We start from the raw sequence: 12,618 nt of genomic DNA, 5'->3' as shown, positions 1-12,618 counted from the left end.
CAAGTGGGCTCTTGAGTTTGGCTTCTTCGGGAAAAGTGCCTCCTTTCAAAGCCAACTTCCCTGCATCCGGTCCTGGGCTTTTGCCTCCAAAAATTCCATAAGGACGAGGATTTCTCCCAGACCAAAGCTGCCCCCTCCTCCAAACCTGGCTGCCATCGGAGGCCCAAACGCGCCCTACAAAAGGACATCTGCATTGTGGGTTCTTGAGTTTGGCTTCTTGGGGAAAAGTGCCTCCTTTCAAAGCCAACTTGCCTGCGGCCCGTCCTGGGCTTTTGCCTCCAAAAATTCCATAAGGACGAGGATTTCTCCCAGACCAAAGCTGCCCCCTCCTCCAAACCTGGCTGCCATCGGAGGCCCAAACGCGCCCTACAAAAGGAGATCTGCCAAGTGGGCTCTTGAGTTTGGGTTCTTGGGGAAAAGTGCTTCCTTTCGGAGCCAAAATGCCTAACTTGCCTGCGGCCCGTCCTGGGCTTTTGCCTACAAAAATTCCATAAGGACAAGGATTTCTCCCAGACCAAAGCTGCCCCCTCCTCCAAACCTGGCTGCCATCGGAGGCCCAAACGCGCCCTACAAAATGACATCTGCATTGAGGGTTCTTGAGTTTGGCTTCTTGGGGAAAAGTGCCTCCTTTCGGAGTCAACTTGCCAGCGGCCCGTCCTGGGCTTTTGCCTACAAAAATTCCATAAGGACGAGGATTTCTCCCAGACCAAAGCTGCCCCCTCCTCCAAACCTGGCTGCCATCGGAGGCCCAAATGTGCCCTACAAAATGACATCTGCATTGTGGGTTCTTGAGTTTGGCTTCCTGGGGGAAAGTGCCTCCATTCAAAGCCAACTTGCCTAACTAGCCTGCGGCCCGTGCTGGGCTTTAGACGACAAAAATTCCATAAGGACGAGGATTTCTCCCAGACCAAAGCTGCCCCCTCCTCCAAACCTGGCTGCCATCGGAGGCCCAAACGCGCCCTACAAAATGACATCTGCCAAGTGGGCTCTTGAGTTTGGCTTTCTGGGGAAAAGTGCCTCCTTTCGGAGTCAACTTGCCTGCGGCCCATGCGAAGCTTTTGCCTACAAAAATTCCATAAGGACGAGGATTTCTCCCAGACCAAAGCTGCCCCCTCCTCCAAACCTGGCTGCCATCGGATGCCCAAACGTGCCCTACAAAATGACATCTGCCAAGTGGGCTCTTGAGTTTGGCTTCTTGGGTGGAAGTACCTCCTTTCAAAGCCAACTTGCCTGCGGCCCGTCCTGGGCTTTTGCCTCCAAAAATTCCATAAGGACGAGGATTTCTCCCAGACCAAAGCTGCCCCCTCCTCCAAACCTGGCTGCCATCGGAGGCCCAAACGCGCCCTACAAAATGACTTCTGCCAAGTGGGCTCTTGAGTTTGGCTTCTTGGGGGAAAGTGCCTCCTTTCAAAGCCAACTTGCCTAACTAGCCTGCGGCCCGTGCTGGGCTTTAGACTACAAAAATTCCATAAGGACGAGGATTTCTCCCAGACCAAAGCTGCCCCCTCCTCCAAACCTGGCTGCCATCAGAGGCCCAAACGCGCCCTACAAAATGACATCTGCCAAGTGGGCTCTTGAGTTTGGCTTCTTGGGGAAAAGTGCCTCCTTTCGGAGCCAACTTGCCTAACTTGCCTGCGGCCCGTCCTGGGCTTTTGCCTCCAAAAATTCCAGAATGACGAGGATTTCTCCCAGACCAAAGCTGCCCCCTCCTCCAAACCTGGCTGCCATCGGAGGCCCAAACGCGCCCCACAAAATGACACCTGCATTGAGTGTTCTTGAGTTTGGCTTCCTGGGGAAAAGTGCCTCCTTTCGGAGTCAACTTGCCTGCGGCCCATGCGGGGCTTTTGCCTACAAAAATTCCAGAAGGACGAGGATTTCTCCCAGACCAAAGCTGCCCCCTCCTCCAAACCTGGCTGCCATCGGAGGCCCAAACGCGCCATACAAAATGACACCTGCCAAGTGGGCTCTTGAGTTTGGCTTCTTGGGTGGAAGTGCCTCCTTTCAAAGCCAACTTGCCTGCGGCCCGTCCTGGGCTTTTGCCTACAAAAATTCCATAAGGACGAGGATTTCTCCCAGACCAAAGCTGCCCCCTCCTCCAAACCTGGCTGCCATCGGAGGCCCAAACGCGCCCTACAAAATGACATCTGCCAAGTGGGCTCTTGAGTTTGGCTTCTTGCGGAAAAGTGCCTCCTTTCAAAGCCAACTTGCCTAACTAGCCTGCGGCCCGTGCTGGGCATTAGACTACAAAAATTCCATAAGGACGAGGATTTCTCCCAGACCAAAGCTGCCCCCTCCTCCAAACCTGGCTGCCATCAGAGGCCCAAACACGCCCCACAAAATGACACCTGCCAAGTGGGCTCTTGAGTTTGGCTTCTTGGGGAAAAGTGCCTCCTTTCGGAGCCAACTTGCCTAACTTGCCTGCGGCCCGTCCTGGGCTTTTGCCTCCAAAAATTCCATAAGGACGAGGATTTCTCCCAGACCAAAGCTGCCCCCTCCTCCAAACCTGGCTGCCATCGGAGGCCCAAACGTGGCCTACAAAATGACACCTGCATTGAGGGTTCTTGAGTTTGGCTTCCTGGGGAAAAGTGCCTCCTTTCGGAGTCAACTTGCCTGCGGCCCATGCAGGGCTTTTGCCGACAAAAATTCCATAAGGACGGGGATTTCTCCCAGACCAAAGCTGCCCCCTCCTCCAAACCTGGCTGCCATCGGAGGCCCAAATGCGCCCTACAAAATGACACCTGCCAAGTGGGCTCTTGAGTTTGGCTTCTTGGGGGAAAGTGCCTCCTTTCAAAGCCAACTTGCCTGCGGCCCGTCCTGGGCTTTTGAGTACAAAAATTCCATAAGGACGAGGATTTCTCCCAGACCAAAGCTGCCCCCTCCTCCAAACCTGGCTGCCATCAGAGGCCCAAACGCGCCCAACAAAAGGACATCTGCATTGTGGGTTCATGAGTTTGGCTTATTGGGGAAAAGTGCCTCCTTTCGGAGCCAACTTGCCTAACTTGCCTGCGGCCCGTCCTGGGCTTTTGCCTACAAAAATTCCATAAGGACGAGGATTTCTCAAAGACCAAAGCTGCCCCCTCCTCCAAACCTGGCTGCCATCGGAGGCCCAAACGCGCCCTACAAAATGACATCTGCCAAGTGGGCTCTTGAGTTTGGCTTCTTGGGGAAAAAGTGCCTCCTTTCGGAGTCAACTTACCGGCGGCCCATGCAGGGCTTTTGCCTACAAAAATTCCATAAGGACGAGGATTTCTCCCAGACCAAAGCTGCCCCCTCCTCCAAACCTGGCTGCCATCGGAGGCCCAAACGTGCCCTACAAAATGACATCTGCCAAGTGGGCTCTTGAGTTTGGCTTCTTGGGTGGAAGTGCCTCCTTTCAAAGCCAACTTGCCTGCGGCCCGTCCTGGGCTTTTGCCTACAAAAATTCCATAAGGACGAGGATTTCTCCCAGACCAAAGCTGCCCCCTCCTCCAAACCTGGCTGCCATCGGAGGCCCAAACGCGCCCTACAAAATGACATCTGCCAAGTCGGCTCTTGAGTTTGGCTTCTTGCGGAAAAGTGCCTCCTTTCAAAGCCAACTTGCCTAACAAGCCTGCAGCCCATTCTGGGCTTTTGCCTACAAAAATTCCATAAGGACGAGGATTTCTCCCAGACCAAAGCTGCCCCCTCCTCCAAACCTAGCTGCCATCGGTGGCCCAAACGCGCCCTACAAAATGACATCTGCCAAGTGGGCTCCTGAGTTTGGCTTCTTGGGGGAAAGTGCCTCCTTTCAAAGCCAACTTGCCTGCAGCCCGTGCTGGGCTTTAGACTACAAAAATTCCATAAGGACGAGGATTTCTCCCAGACCAAAGCTGCCCCCTCCTCCAAACCTGGCTGCCATCGGAGGAACAAACGCGCCCTACAAAATGACATCTGCCAAGTGGGCTCTTGAGTTTGGCTTCTTGGGGAAAAGTGCCTCCTTTCAAAGCCAACTTGCCAAACTTGCCTGCGGCCCATGCGGGGTTTTTGCCTACAAAAATTCTATAAGGACGAGGATTTCTCCCAGACCAAAGCTGCCCCCTCCTCCAAACCTGGCTGCCATCGGAGGCCCAAACGTGCCCTACAAAATGACACCTGCCAAGTGGGCTCTTGAGTTTGGCTTCTTGGGGAAAAGTGACTCCTTTCAAAACCAACTTGCCTGCGTCCCGTCCCGGGCTTTTGCTACAAAAATTCCATAAGGACGAGGATTCCTCCCAGACCAAAGCTGCCCCCTCTTCCAAACCTGGCTGCCATCGGAGGCCCAAACGCGCCCTACAAAATGACATCTGCAAAGTGGGCTCTTGAGTTTGGCTTTCTGGGGAAAAGTGCCTCCTTTCGGAGTCAACTTGCCTGCGGCCCATGCAGGGCTTTTGCCGACAAAAATTCCATAAGGACGAGGATTTCTCCCAGACCAAAGCTGCCCCCTCCTCCAAACCTGGCTGCCATCGGAGGCCCAAACGTGCCCTACAAAATGACATCTGCCAAGTGGGCTCTTGAGTTTGGCTTCTTGGGTGGAAGTACCTCCTTTCAAAGCCAACTTGCCTGCGGCCCGTCCTGGGCTTTTGCCTACAAAAATTCCATAAGGACGAGGATTTCTCCCAGACCAAAGCTGCCCCCTCCTCCAAACCTGGCTGCCATTGGAGGCCCAAACGCGCCCTACAAAATGACATCTGCCAAGTGGGCTCTTGAGTTTGGCTTCTTGGGGGAAAGTGCCTCCTTTCAAAGCCAACTTGCCTAACTAGCCTGCGGCCCGTGCTGGGCTTTAGACTACAAAAATTCCATAAGGACGAGGATTTCTCCCAGACCAAAGCTGCCCCCTCCTCCAAACCTGGCTGCCATCAGAGGCCCAAACGCGCCCCACAAAATGACATCTGCCAAGTGGGCTCTTCAGTTTGGCTTCTTGGGGAAAAGTGCCTCATTTCGGAGCCAACTTGCCTAACTTGCCTGCGGCCCGTCCTGGGCTTTTGCCTCCAAAAATTCCATAAGGACGAGGATTTCTCCCAGACCAAAGCTGCCCCCTCCTCCAAACCTGGCTGCCATCGGAGGCCCAAACGCGCCCCACAAAATGACACCTGCATTGAGGGTTCTTGAGTTTGGCTTCCTGGGGAAAAGTGCCTCCTTTCGGAGTCAACTTGCCAGCGGCCCATGCAGGGCTTTTGCCTACAAAAATTCCATAAGGACGAGGATTTCTCCCAGACCAAAGCTGCCCCCTCCTCCAAACCTGGCTGCCATCGGAGGCCCAAACATGCCCTACAAAATGACATCTGCCAAGTGGGCTCTTGAGTTTGGCTTCTTGGGTGGAAGTGCCTCCTTTCAAAGCCAACTTGCCTGCGGCCCGTCCTGGGCTTTTGCCTCCAAAAATTCCATAAGGACGAGGATTCCTCCCAGACCAAAGCTGCCCCCTCCTCCAAACCTGGCTGCCATCGGAGGCCCAAACGCGCCCTACAAAATGACATCTGCCAAGTGGGCTCTTGAGTTTGGCTTTCTGGGGAAAAGTGCCTCCTTTCGGAGTCAACTTGCCTGCGGCCCATGCGGGTCTTTTGCCTACAAAAATTCCATAAGGACGAGGATTTCTCCCAGACCAAAGCTGCCCCCTCCTCCAAACCTGGCTGCCATCGGATGCCCAAACGTGCCCTACAAAATGACATCTGCCAAGTGGGCTCTTGAGTTTGGCTTCTTGGGTGGAAGTACCTCCTTTCAAAGCCAACTTGCCTGCGGCCCGTCCTGGGCTTTTGCCTCCAAAAATTCCATAAGGACGAGGATTTCTCCCAGACCAAAGCTGCCCCCTCCTCCAAACCTGGCTGCCATCGGAGGACCAAACGCGCTCTACAAAATGACTTCTGCCAAGTGGGCTCTTGAGTTTGGCTTCTTGGGGGAAAGTGCCTCCTTTCAAAGCCAACTTGCCTAACTAGCCTGCGCCCCGTGCTGGGCTTTAGACTACAAAAATTCCATAAGGACGAGGATTTCTCCCAGACCAAAGCTGCCCCCTCCTCCAAACCTGGCTGCCATCAGAGGCCCAAACGCGCCCTACAAAATGACATCTGCCAAGTGGGCTCTTGAGTTTGGCTTCTTGGGGAAAAGTGCCTCCTTTCGGAGCCAACTTGCCTAACTTGCCTGCGGCCCGTCCTGGGCTTTTGCCTACAAAAATTCCAGAATGACGAGGATTTCTCCCAGACCAAAGCTGCCCCCTCCTCCAAACCTGGCTGCCATCGGAGGCCCAAACGCGCCCCACAAAATGACACCTGCATTGAGGGTTCTTGAGTTTGGCTTCCTGGGGAAAAGTGCCTCCTTTCGGAGTCAACTTGCCTGCGGCCCATGCAGGGCTTTTGCCTACAAAAATTCCAGAAGGACGAGGATTTCTCCCAGACCAAAGCTGCCCCCTCCTCCAAACCTGGCTGCCATCGGAGGCCCAAACGTGCCCTACAAAATGACATCTGCCAAGTGGGCTCTTGAGTTTGGCTTCTTGGGTGGAAGTGCCTCCTTTCAAAGCCAACTTGCCTGCGGCCCGTCCTGGGCTTTTGCCTACAAAAATTCCATAAGGACGAGGATTTCTCCCAGACCAAAGCTGCCCCCTCCTCCAAACCTGGCTGCCATCGGAGGCCCAAACGCGCCCTACAAAATGACATCTGCCAAGTGGGCTCTTGAGTTTGGCTTCTTGCGGAAAAGTGCCTCCTTTCAAAGCCAACTTGACTAACTAGCCTGCGGCCCGTGCTGGGCATTAGACTACAAAAATTCCATAAGGACGAGGATTTCTCCCAGACCAAAGCTGCCCCCTCCTCCAAACCTGGCTGCCATCAGAGGCCCAAACGCGCCCCACAAAATGACATCTGCCAAGTGGGCTCTTGAGTTTGGCTTCTTGGGGAAAAGTGCCTCCTTTCGGAGCCAACTTGCCTAACTTGCCTGCGGCCCGTCCTGGGCTTTTGCCTCCAAAAATTCCAGAAGGACGAGGATTTCTCCCAGGCCAAAGCTGCCCCCTCCTCCAAACCTGGCTGCCATCGGAGGCCCAAACGTGCCCTACAAAATGACACCTGCCAAGTGGGCTCTTGAGTTTGGCTTCCTGGGGAAAAGTGCCTCCTTTCGGAGTCAACTTGCCTGCGGCCCATGCAGGGCTTTTGCCGACAAAAATTCCATAAGGACGGGGATTTCTCCCAGACCAAAGCTGCCCCCTCCTCCAAACCTGGCTGCCATCGGAGGCCCAAACGCGCCCTACAAAATGACATCTGCCAAGTGGGCTCTTGAGTTTGGCTTCTTGGGGGAAAGTGCCTCCTTTCAAAGCCAACTTGCCTGCGGCCCGTCCTGGGCTTTTGAGTACAAAAATTCCATAAGGACGAGGATTTCTCCCAGACCAAAGCTGCCCCCTCCTCCAAACCTGGCTGCCATCAGAGGCCCAAACGCGCCCAACAAAAGGACATCTGCATTGTGGGTTCTTGAGTTTGGCTTCTTGGGGAAAAGTGCCTCCTTTCAAAGCCAACTTGCCAAACTTGCCGGCGGCCCGTCCTGGGCTTTTGCCTACAAAAATTCCATAAGGACGAGGATTTCTCCCAGACCAAAGCTGCCCCCTCCTCCAAACCTGGCTGCCATCGGAGGCCCAAACGCGCCCTACAAAATGACATCTGCCAAGTGGGCTCTTGAGTTTGGCTTCTTGGGGAAAAAGTGCCTCCTTTCGGAGTCAACTTACCGGCGGCCCATGCAGGGCTTTTGCCTACAAAAATTCCATAAGGACGAGGATTTCTCCCAGACCAAAGCTGCCCCCTCCTCCAAACCTGGCTGCCATCGGAGGCCCAAACGTGCCCTACAAAATGACATCTGCCAAGTGGGCTCTTGAGTTTGGCTTCTTGGGTGGAAGTGCCTCCTTTCAAAGCCAACTTGCCTGCGGCCCGTCCTGGGCTTTTGCCTCCAAAAATTCCATAAGGACGAGGATTTCTCCCAGACCAAAGCTGCCCACTCCTCCAAACCTGGCTGCCATCGGAGGCCCAAACGCGCCCTACAAAATGACATCTGCCAAGTGGGCTCTTGAGTTTGGCATCTTGGGTGGAAGTACCTCCTTTCAAAGCCAACTTGCCTGCGGCCGGTCCTGGGCTTTTGCCTACAAAAATTCCATAAGGACGAGGATTTCTCCCAGACCAAAGCTGCCCCCTCCTCCAAACCTGGCTGCCATCGGAGGACCAAACGCGCCCCACAAAATGACATCTGCATTGAGGGTTCTTGAGTTTGGCTTCTTGGGGAAAAGTGCCTCCTTTCGGAGCCAACTTGCCTAACTTACCTGCGGCCCGTCCTGGGCTTTTGCTACAAAAATTCCATAAGGACGAGGATTTCTCCCAGACCAAAGCTGCCCCCTCCTCCAAACCTGGCTGCCATCGGAGGCCCAAACGCGCCCCACAAAATGACATCTGCATTGTGGGTTCTTGAGTTTGGCTTCTTGGGGAAAAGTGCCTCCTTTCAAAGCCAACTTGCCTAACTTGCCTGCGGCCCATGCGGGGCTTTTGCCTACAAAAATTCCATAAGGACGAGGATTTCTCCCAGAACAAAGCTGCCCCCTCCTCCAAACCTGGCTGCCATCGGAGGCCCAAACGCGCCCCACAAAATGACACCTGCATTGAGGGTTCTTGAGTTTGGCTTCCTGGGGAAAAGTGCCTCCTTTCGGAGTCAACTTGCCTGCGGCCCATGCAGGGCTTTTGCCTACAAAAATTCCAGAAGGACGAGGATTTCTCCCAGACCAAAGCTGCCCCCTCCTCCAAACCTGGCTGTCATCGGAGGCCCAAACGCGCCCTACAAAATGACATCTGCCAAGTGGGCTCTTGAGTTTGGCTTCTTGGGTGGAAGTACCTCCTTTCAAAGCCAACTTGCCTGCGGCCCGTCCTGGGCTTTTGCCTACAAAAATTCCATAAGGACGAGGATTTCTCCCAGACCAAAGCTGCCCCCTCCTCCAAACCTGGCTGCCATCGGAGGACCAAACGCGCCCTACAAAATGACATCTGCCAAGTGGACTCTTGAGTTTGGCTTCTTTGGGAAAAGTGCCTCCTTTCAAAGCCAACTTGCCTAACTTACCTGCGGCCCGTGCTGGGCTTTTGCTACAAAAATTCCATAAGGACGAGGATTTCTCCCAGACCAAAGCTGCCCCCACCTCCAAACCTGGCTGCCATCGGAGGCCCAAACGCGCCCTACAAAATGACATCTGCATTGTGGGTTCTTGAGTTTGGCTTCTTGGGGAAAAGTGCCTCCTTTCAAAGCCAACTTGCCTGCGGCCCGTCCTGGGCTTTTGCCTACAAAAATTCCATAAGGACGAGGATTTCTCCCAGACCAAAGCTGCCCCCTCCTCCAAACCTGGCTGCCATCGGAGGCCCAAACGCGCCCTACAAAATGACATCTGCCAAGTGGGCTCTTGAGTTTGGCTTCTTGCGGAAAAGTGCCTCCTTTCAAAGCCAACTTGACTAACTAGCCTGCGGCCCGTGCTGGGCATTAGACTACAAAAATTCCATAAGGACGAGGATTTCTCCCAGACCAAAGCTGCCCCCTCCTCCAAACCTGGCTGCCATCGGAGGCCCAAACGCGCCCCACAAAATGACATCTGCATTGAGGGTTCTTGAGTTTGGCTTCTTGGGGAAAAGTGCCTCCTTTCGGAGCCAACTTGCCTAACTTGCCTGCGGCCCGTCCTGGGCTTTTGCCTCCAAAAATTCCAGAAGGACGAGGATTTCTCCCAGGCCAAAGCTGCCCCCTCCTCCAAACCTGGCTGCCATCGGAGGCCCAAACGTGCCCTACAAAATGACACCTGCCAAGTGGGCTCTTGAGTTTGGCTTCCTGGGGAAAAGTGCCTCCTTTCGGAGTCAACTTGCCTGCGGCCCATGCAGGGCTTTTGCCGACAAAAATTCCATAAGGACGGGGATTTCTCCCAGACCAAAGCTGCCCCCTCCTCCAAACCTGGCTGCCATCGGAGGCCCAAACGCGCCCTACAAAATGACATCTGCCAAGTGGGCTCTTGAGTTTGGCTTCTTGGGGGAAAGTGCCTCCTTTCAAAGCCAACTTGCCTGCGGCCCGTCCTGGGCTTTTGCCTACAAAAATTCCATAAGGACGAGGATTTCTCCCAGACCAAAGCTGCCCCCTCCTCCAAACCTGGCTGCCATCAGAGGCCCAAACGCGCCCAACAAAAGGACATCTGCATTGTGGGTTCTTGAGTTTGGCTTCTTGGGGAAAAGTGCCTCCATTCAAAGCCAACTTGCCAAACTTGCCTGCGGCCCGTCCTGGGCTTTTGCCTACAAAAATTCCATAAGGACGAGGATTTCTCCCAGACCAAAGCTGCCCCCTCCTCCAAACCTGGCTGCCATCGGAGGCCCAAACGCGCCCTACAAAATGACATCTGCCAAGTGGGCTCTTGAGTTTGGCTTCTTGGGGAAAAAGTGCCTCCTTTCGGAGTCAACTTACCGGCGGCCCATGCAGGGCTTTTGCCTACAAAAATTCCATAAGGACGAGGATTTCTCCCAGACCAAAGCTGCCCCCTCCTCCAAACCTGGCTGCCATCGGAGGCCCAAACGTGCCCTACAAAATGACATCTGCCAAGTGGGCTCTTGAGTTTGGCTTCTTGGGTGGAAGTGCCTCCTTTCAAAGCCAACTTGCCTGCGGCCCGTCCTGGGCTTTTGCCTCCAAAAATTCCATAAGGACGAGGATTTCTCCCAGACCAAAGCTGCCCCCTCCTCCAAACCTGGCTGCCATCGGAGGCCCAAACGCGCCCTACAAAATGACATCTGCCAAGTGGGCTCTTGAGTTTGGCATCTTGGGTGGAAGTACCTCCTTTCAAAGCCAACTTGCCTGCGGCCGGTCCTGGGCTTTTGCCTACAAAAATTCCATAAGGACGAGGATTTCTCCCAGACCAAAGCTGCCCCCTCCTCCAAACCTGGCTGCCATCGGAGGCCCAAACGCGCCCCACAAAATGACATCTGCATTGAGGGTTCTTGAGTTTGGCTTCTTGGGGAAAAGTGCCTCCTTTCGGAGCCAACTTGCCTAACTTACCTGCGGCCCGTCCTGGGCTTTTGCTACAAAAATTCCATAAGGACGAGGATTTCTCCCAGACCAAAGCTGCCCCCTCCTCCAAACCTGGCTGCCATCGGAGGCCCAAACGCGCCCCACAAAATGACATCTGCATTGTGGGTTCTTGAGTTTGGCTTCTTGGGGAAAAGTGCCTCCTTTCAAAGCCAACTTGCCTAACTTGCCTGCGGCCCATGCGGGGCTTTTGCCTACAAAAATTCCATAAGGACGAGGATTTCTCCCAGAACAAAGCTGCCCCCTCCTCCAAACCTGGCTGCCATCGGAGGCCCAAACGCGCCCCACAAAATGACACCTGCATTGAGGGTTCTTGAGTTTGGCTTCCTGGGGAAAAGTGCCTCCTTTCGGAGTCAACTTGCCTGCGGCCCATGCAGGGCTTTTGCCTACAAAAATTCCAGAAGGACGAGGATTTCTCCCAGACCAAAGCTGCCCCCTCCTCCAAACCTGGCTGTCATCGGAGGCCCAAACGCGCCCTACAAAATGACATCTGCCAAGTGGGCTCTTGAGTTTGGCTTCTTGGGTGGAAGTACCTCCTTTCAAAGCCAACTTGCCTGCGGCCCGTCCTGGGCTTTTGCCTACAAAAATTCCATAAGGACGAGGATTTCTCCCAGACCAAAGCTGCCCCCTCCTCCAAACCTGGCTGCCATCGGAGGACCAAACGCGCCCTACAAAATGACATCTGCCAAGTGGACTCTTGAGTTTGGCTTCTTGGGGAAAAGTGCCTCCTTTCAAAGCCAACTTGCCTAACTTACCTGCGGCCCGTCCTGGGCTTTTGCTACAAAAATTCCATAAGGACGAGGATTTCTCCCAGACCAAAGCTGCCCCCACCTCCAAACCTGGCTGCCATCGGAGGCCCAAACGCGCCCTACAAAATGACATCTGCATTGTGGGTTCTTGAGTTTGGCTTCTTGGGGAAAAGTGCCTCCTTTCAAAGCCAACTTGCCTAACTTGCCTGCGGCCCATGCGGGGCTTTTGCCTACAAAAATTCTATAAGCACGAGGATTTCTCCCAGACCAAAGCTGCCCCCTCCTCCAAACCTGGCTGCCATCAGAGGCCCAAACGCGCCCCACAAAATGACATCTGCCAAGTGGGCTCTTGAGTTTGGCTTCTTGGGGAAAAGTGCCTCCTTTCGGAGCAAACTTGCCTAACTTGCCTGCGGCCCGTCCTGGGCTTTTGCCTCCAAAAATTCCAGAAGGACGAGGATTTCTCCCAGGCCAAAGCTGCCCCCTCCTCCAAACCTGGCTGCCATCGGAGGCCCAAACGTGCCCTACAAAATGACACCTGCCAAGTGGGCTCTTGAGTTTGGCTTCCTGGGGAAAAGTGCCTCCTTTCGGAGTCAACTTGCCTGCGGCCCATGCAGGGCTTTTGCCGACAAAAATTCCATAAGGACGGGGATTTCTCCCAGACCAAAGCTGCCCCCTCCTCCAAACCTGGCTGCCATCGGAGGCCCAAACGCGCCCTACAAAATGACATCTGCCAAGTGGGCTCTTGAGTTTGGCTTCTTGGGGGAAAGTGCCTCCTTTCAAAGCCAACTTGCCTGCGGCCCGTCCTGGGCTTTTGAGTACA

This window comes from Cinclus cinclus, chromosome 27, assembly GCF_963662255.1.
Source record: "Cinclus cinclus chromosome 27, bCinCin1.1, whole genome shotgun sequence".
Classification (NCBI taxonomy): Eukaryota; Metazoa; Chordata; class Aves; order Passeriformes; family Cinclidae; genus Cinclus; species Cinclus cinclus.
Note: the sequence above shows the minus strand (reverse complement) of the source record.